Source organism: Piliocolobus tephrosceles, chromosome 10, assembly GCF_002776525.5.
Source record: "Piliocolobus tephrosceles isolate RC106 chromosome 10, ASM277652v3, whole genome shotgun sequence".
Lineage (NCBI taxonomy): Eukaryota > Metazoa > Chordata > Mammalia > Primates > Cercopithecidae > Piliocolobus > Piliocolobus tephrosceles.
In genome coordinates this window covers 52,189,990-52,198,050 of record NC_045443.1, presented here as the reverse complement: position 1 = coordinate 52,198,050, position 8,061 = coordinate 52,189,990, and positions in this window count along the sequence as shown.

The window sequence follows — 8,061 nt, the reverse complement described above, 5'->3', positions numbered from 1 at the left end:
TCCTTATAGAACACTTACCATATGTCAAATGCTATTAAAAGTGTTTTCATGTATCATTTTATCATTGCACCACCTTATGAGGTAGTGTATCAGTCATTTTCACACTGCTGATAAATACATACCTGAGACTGGGCAATTTACAAAAGAAAGAGATTTAATGGACTTACAGTTTCACATGTGTGGGAAGACCTCAGAATCATGAGGGAAGGTGAAAGGCATGTCTCATATGGAAGCAGACAAGAGAAGAGAGCTTGTGCAGGGAAACTCCCATTTTTAAAACCATCAGATCTCCTGAGACTTACTCATTATCGTGAGAACAGCATGGGGAAAACCTGCCCCCATGATTCAATTACCTTCCACTGGGTCCCTCCCACAACACATGGGAATTCAATATGAGATTTGGATGGGGAGACAGCCAAACCATATCATTCTACCCTGGCCCCTCCAAAATTTTATGTCTTCACATTTCAAAAACAGTCATGTCTTTCCAACAGTCTCCCAAAGTCTTAACTCATTTCAGCATTAACTCAAAAGTCCACAGTCCAAAGTCTCATCAGAGACAAGGCAAGTCCTTTCCACCTGTAAGCCTGCAAAATCAAAAGCAAGTTAGTTACTTCCTAGATACAATGGAGGTACAGTCATTGAGTAAATACAGCCATTCCAAATGGGAGAAATTAGCCAAATCAAAGGGGCTACAGGTCCCATGCAAGTCCAAAATCCAGGAGGGCAGTCAAATATTAAAACTCCAAAATGATCTCCTTTGACTCCAAGTCTCATGTCCAGGTCACGCTGATGCAAGTGGTGGGCTCCCATGGCTTTGGGCAGCTCTGACTTTGCAGGATATAGCCCCCTTCCTGGCTGCTTTCCCAGCCTAGCATTAAGTGCCTGCAACTCTCCCAGGCACATGGTGCAAGCTGTCAGTGAATCTACCATTCTGGGGTTTGGAGGACAGTGACTCTTTTCTCACAGCTCCACTAGGCAGTGCCCCAGTAGGAACCCAATGTGGATGCTCTGCCCCACATTTCCCCTTCACAATGCCCTAGCAGAGGTTCTCCATGAGGGCCCTGCCCCTGCAGCAAACTTCTGCCTGGGCATCCAGGCATTTTCATAAATCCTCTGAAATCTAGGCAGAAGTTCCCAATCCCCAATTCTTGACTTCTGCACATTCACAGGCTCAAAACCACATGGAAGGTGCCATGGTTTGGGGCTTGCATCCTCTGAATCCATGGCCTGAACTCTACATTGACCCCTTTCAGCCCCAGCTGGGGCAGATGGGACACAGGGCACCAAGTCCCTAGGCTGCAAACCACATGGGGACCCTGGGCCCAGCCCAAAAAAAACACTTTTTCCTTCTAAACCTCTGGGTGCGTGATGGGAGGGCCTGCTGCAAAGGTCTCTGACATGCCCTAGAGACATTTTTCCCCATTGTTTTGATGATTAACATCTGACTCTTCATTATTTATGCAAATTTCTGCAACCAGCTTGAATTTCTCCTCAGAAAATGGGATTTTCTTTTCTATTGCATTGTCAGGCTGCAAATTTTCCAAACTTTTATGTTGTGTTTCCCTTTTAAAACTAAAATGCCTTTAACAGCACCCAAGTCACTTCTTGAATGCTTTGCTGCTTAAAAATTTCTTCTGCTAGATACTGTAAATCATCTCTCTCAAGTTCAAAGTTCTACAAATCTCTAGGGCAGGGGAAAAATGCTGCCAGTCTCTTTGCCAAAACATAACAAGAGTCACCTTTGCTCCAGTTCCCAAAAGTTCCTCATCTCCATCTGAGACCACCTCGGCCTGGATTTCATTGTCCATATCATTATCAGCATTTGGGTCAAAGCCATTCAACAAGTCTCTAGGGAATTTCAAACTTGCCCACATTTTCTTGTCTTCTTCTGAGCTCTCCAAACTGTTCCAACCCCTGCCTGTTACCCAGTTCCAAAGTTGCTTCCACATTTTCAAGTATCTTTTCAGTGGCACCCCACTCTACTGGTACCAATTTACTGTATTTAGTCCATTTTCACACTGCTGATAAAGACATACCTGAGAGTGGGCAATTTACAAAAGAAAGAGGTTTAATTGGCTCACAGCTCTATTTGGCTGGGGATGCCTCACAATCATGATGGAAAGAAAGGAGGAGCAAGTCACATCTTACATGGGTAGCAGCAGACAAAAAGAGAGGGCTTCTGCAGGGAAACTGCCATTTTTTAAACCACAAGATCTCCTGAGACTTATTCACTATCACAAGAACAGCATGGGAAAGACATGCCACCATGATTCAATTACCTCCTACCATGTCCCTCCCACAACATGTGGGGGAATTCAAGATGAGATTTGGGTGGGGACACAGTCAACCAAGTAGGCATTATTATTATTACCTCTGTTTTATAAATTAAGTATTATTACCTCTGTTTTATAAATTAATTAATGGGATACAGAAACTTGTTTGCTCAACATCATAGCACTTGTATCCAAATCCCACAGGGCTGGTATTTGGATATAAGCAGTCTACCTCCACTACACTATATTGCCATCCAAAAGCAATGAATAGTTAAGTATAAGTCCAGAATCTATTCTCTGGATGCTCTAGGAGGGACACTGAAAGTAAAATGATTATCAGTAGTTCTTCTGGTGACTCATCCTGAAGCAGCTGGTGAGATGGCATCCTCATTTGGTTCCCCATTGTCCAGAATATGTCCAGAAGAGCCATATTTTGCCCACAATATGCTTGTTGGAGATTCAATTTTAGGAAATATTTTTGACCACCACAGCTCACAATGCAACATGAGAGGATGGTAGTATCTTGGTTCTTAAAAGCTTCTACAATAGGAAACATACCCTCCCACTCATGGGCCCTTCCCTGAGCCCTACCTTACCTCAATCTCATGTCTGAAGACTCTAAATCCTGAATATAGAGCATAAAGAATAACCTGTCTCATGAAAATAGAATACAAAACCCTTTAGGATTTGAGTCAATTAAAGTGTTGAAAGGAGACCTTTGTGGGAGCTGGTTGTAGAAGCAAGCCATATTCTGTTCACCAGCCTGAGACTCAGCTTCCAGATGGAGTTTTCTCATTGTTCCACTAACTTTAAGAATCAAAAATAGCAAAAAAAAATACAAGAAACATTCACATAGCCCAGTTCTTCAACTCTGACATTTTGCTTCTACTATAAATGATTCTTCTACCACAAGGTCTAGTTGAAATTCTCATTTTGCCCTTGTTCCTGCCCTCCTATTCTCTCAGCTACAACTACTTTAACTTCTAGACTCCTTAATGCTGGTATGAACTAGGATGGCAGGGAGTCAGGAAACAGAGGCAACACATGCCACACAAAGCTATACTAGCCCTTTGGAGTTCAAAAGTGAGTATTTTAACATACCAGAATTTTAGGGTGGGAAAATGGATAAAGATAAATGAAGAAACTGACATTTTCTAAGGGTCTGTACCATATAATTGTTGTATCAGTAGTCTGCATATATTATCATCTCCTTTAGAAATACATATAACCAGCATTTTCTGAGCTTTTTGCATTGAGTTGAGAGCATTACCTCATCTAATTACCTGAATTATCTCATTTAATTGCTGCAACAACTCTTTGGAATGGGTGCTATTTTATCACTTTTATTAGGAGGTGAGGAGAATGAAGTCCATTAATTCATCCATTCAATAAATATTTGAGTGCTTTCTATGTGCAATAGGCACTGGGGATGTATCAGTGAACAAAACAGAAAGGACAAGCAACTTGTTCAAGATCACACAACCAGGAAATAAATGCTGTACTTTGAAAGCCTGCTTATTTCTATGCCTCTTTTATTTATTTTTATTATTATTCTATCCCTTTATTCTTGAGCATTGGAAGGATAGGATAGATTTTAACAAAAATGAAATAAGTTAATACCCCATTCCAGAATCCCGTCTCCTCCAAAGAGTAACATTGGTTAGATGAAGGGAAGTAATGGTCCCAGGGAGTTACCATAAAGGGAGATTCTCCATGGCAAGTTGAATAGTTTCCACAACCCACCCCTGCCCTCTCCGCAAACATACACACACACAGACACACACACACACACACACACACACACACACATACACACAGAGAGAGAAGAAGAGAAAGAGAGAGAGAGGGAGAGAGAGAATACACAACTATATGGTTACACACCAATTTAGTCACATCCAGGGTGACAATGAGTTCTGGTTTGCTTAGCACAGTCATAGTTACCACCTGTTATAGATCAACTAATGCCTATTAATTATTTTTAGAGCTTCATTTACTTTTTAAAATACCACAGCTTGTATGTATATTGTATTGTCACCCCACTCACACCATGCATTGAAGTACCAAACTTGCCCATTCCTTGACTTTAGGACCATAACGCTCCCTGGTTCATCCTAGTTAACTCCATCATGAAAGGAAAAATCTGTCTCATCCTCGCTAGGCTGAAAAGGGTCATAATGAAGGGAGTTAGAGGAGTATAGAGATATTGGGGGCTCAGGGTTTAACAAATAAAAGATGATTAAAACGAGAATTGGAAAAGTAAGGTGAGGGAGGGGAAGTAAAAAGGCAAAAACAAAATCAAGCTCTCTTTACCCTATCCAGTGACTCAGTGGAAAAATATTCTCTTTATATTCAGCCTCCACTCCTTCTACCTTCACCCAGATGAATCCAGGAGTTAGAAGTTCAAATCCAGCTTTAAGGGTGAGAGTTGTTTTCCCCAAGGCTAGAAGAGATTTAATGTCTTTAATAGCTAAATTCAGGCTGTGAATATTTCCTGTGGGTACCAGCTGTGGCCAGGCATAAACCACTGCACTATCCTCTAGGAACCTCCTGTGGTAATTTGCCCAGAGATGTTGCTACCTATTATTTAAGGGTGCTGGTGGAGTCTTCGCCTGTACACACTCATGTATAGTTATTTATTTGTGGTATTAAGGATTTTATCTTGCACTTAAGAATGAATGAAATGTCCAATCAAGTTCCCTGAGGCCTTAAGATATGAGAGATCTGCCCTCCCTGTCCACATCTTCCCTTTTACTCCCAGATGGCTCCAGAAAAATGCAGGCCTCCAGATGTATGAGCTTCTTTTCCCTCTCCCTAGCTAACTCCCTTCACTCTCTCTTCTTCAGGCTTTTGGGTATCTCCTCCTCCCTCGCAGTCCCCTCCCTACTGTGTGCCCTCTTCCCCCTCCCTTCTTTCTTCTTCTTTAGTGCACATGTTCCTCGATTTGATTTACTTCTGTACATTGTGTGGCTGTGCAACCGTTGGTCCTTAGAGAGCCCTCAAAGGGAGCACTCCATCTGTCAGCCTTTCACCAATCCCACTCTGGCCCCCAGCCATCACTCCCTCCCTTTCCTCTTCCCTGTGGGCAATTTCTAAGAGAGCTGTGGAAGATTTAGGTAAACTTCCCTTTCCCCACTTCAGCCCACTTTAGCCCTAGCCGGAGGCCTCTATTTTCCCCGCTCTCCCCCACACTCACTCAACTTGATTCCTGCTATCCCCTCAAGGAAAACCTTTGAAGTCACTGAAGTCAGTGAGAACAGTACTGTTCAGTGAAGTTGCTCTCCTACTGGGATGCCTGAGGCTACATAATTAAGACTTACTGATGCAACAGTACATCGGGTTATCAGTAAAGTCAGGATCAGGCGCACTGATGGTAGGGAGTAGCGATGCAGAAAATGCCAATCACCTGATAATCCAAAATTATATCCCATTCAACACATATCTATTTGTTCAAATCCTGTGAGGTGCTGGGGATGCAAATGTGAATAAAATAGGAAATGATTCAGGAATTCCAGAGTTTCATAGTCCAATGGTGACTATTTGCACATACGAATAACTTTAGTAGAGGAAAAGGTATGATGAGTATAAAACATGCTCTAGGATTCTAAGAAAAGCTGTCTCATGGCTCAGAGAATGGTTCCAGTAGGAGGCGAAATTTGATCTGTGCTTTGAGACAGATGCAGCTTTATACTGTATTCCCATTAACTCAGCACCAAATATGGTCTGGATATTTACATGAATTTTTCTCTAAAGCTTCACAGTAACCTACTTTAGGTACCATGTATAAGTAAACTTGCAGGCATTTAACTTAAGAAGAATTTTTTAAAACTTAGGTGTTTTATTTTTGATTTTGGTGTGGAAGAGTTGTGAGAGCTGGAGAAAGTCAGCAGATTTCCTTGCTATATCATTTTTGACTGGGATTGATAATGCAAATATTTGTTTTCTGGGAAAAGTATTGCATAATAGTGCTAGCTTTTAAGATTCTAATCATTTGGAGTCATAGAGAATATCAAACTCCTATTTGCCAAGACTTCTAAATGTCTGCCTTACATTTATTTTTCCTCCATTGGGCAGAAAGTTTGGATTATTTTGTGGATGAAAATAAAAGAAAAAATAATATACCTATAGTGACTTGAATGAAGTTACCCACTACAATGGCTTGACTTATGTGACTGGAGTTTATCTGGAAACAAACAAAATCAAACCACTTATAGCCTCTTTGGAGTTAAGATGTGACTATATTCCTTTTATCTCATATTTTACCTAAGGTGTTTCTATCTACAGGAAATAATCCCATATTCAGAATTATTCTTGTGTGCAAGTAAATTCATCTGTTATCTGTATAAGTCAAAATAGGAAATAACTGAAATGGGCTCAGTAGAATCATTAATTCAATTTAGGTGAGCTCAAAAGATGAAACATCGTAGCTTTTACCTATAATGTTTGCAGTAGATACATACAACGTAGAAAAGGCATAAAGTAAATAAAAATGACATAACATACAAAATTATACAATATGATCACAATTACCTACAAGGCATACTAAGAATTTAAATCTTTCTACACCTGTAGTGTAACGGACTCACAGTTCCACGTGGCTGGAGAGGTCTCACAATCATGGTGGAAGGCAAAGGCACATCTTACATGGCAGCAGGCAAGAGAGAATGAGAGTCAAGTGGAAGGGGAATCCCCTTATAAAACCATCAGCTCTCATGAGACTTATTCATTACCACAAGAACAGTATGGGGGAACTGACCCTGTGATTCAATTATCTCCTCCCGGGCTGCCTCCCACAACACGTGGGGATTATGGGAGCTACAATTCAAGATGAGATTTGGGTAGGCACACAGCCAAACCATATCACAGGGTTTCACCATATTGCCCAGGCTGGTCTTGAACTCCTGGGCTCAAGTGATCCGTCTGATTTCTGAAGTGTTAGGATTACAGGCATGAGCCAGCATGCCTGACCAAAAATATGTCTTAAATAAATTTTTTTTCAGAATTCACAAAAAAAGATTAAATGAACATCAAATGACTCTTTACCATCCAAGACTCTTCAAAATCCTCACCTCGTAACTCTTATCTTGCTTTCTCTCCCCATTCTAAACTATTATATTGTCATTCTTACTCAGTTCTATTCATTCCTCACATTGACAACTCTTTCTTAAACTATGCCTGCAAACCTTATAAATATCTTGACACCTCCTTGTCTTCATAAAAAATAACATTAAAACTCTAACAAGATAGTGATCTCTCTTGCCAGCAAAAAACTCAGCTTTGTACATTCATGTGACCAACAAACATGAAAAAGCTCAACATCACTGATCATTAGAGAAATGCAAATCAAAACCACAATGAGATACCATCTCATGCCAGCCATAATGGCAATTATGTCAAGAGATAACAGATGCTGGTGAGGTTGCAGTGAAATAAGAATACTTTCACACTGTTGGTGGGAATGTAAATTAGTTCAACCATTGTGGAAGACAGTCTGGTGATTCCTCAAAGATCTAAAAGCAGAAATATCATTTGACCCAATAATCCCATTACTGGGTAAATACCCAAAGGAATGTAAATCATTCTATTATAAAGATACACGCACAGGTATGTTAATTGCAGCACTATTCACAATAGCAAAGACATGAAATCAACCCAAATGCCCAATAATGATAGACTGGATAAAGAAAATGTGGTACATGTACACTGTGGGATATTATGCAGCCATAAAAAGGAATGAGATCATGTCCTTTGCAAGGGCAAGGGAGAAGCTGGAAGACATTATCCTTAG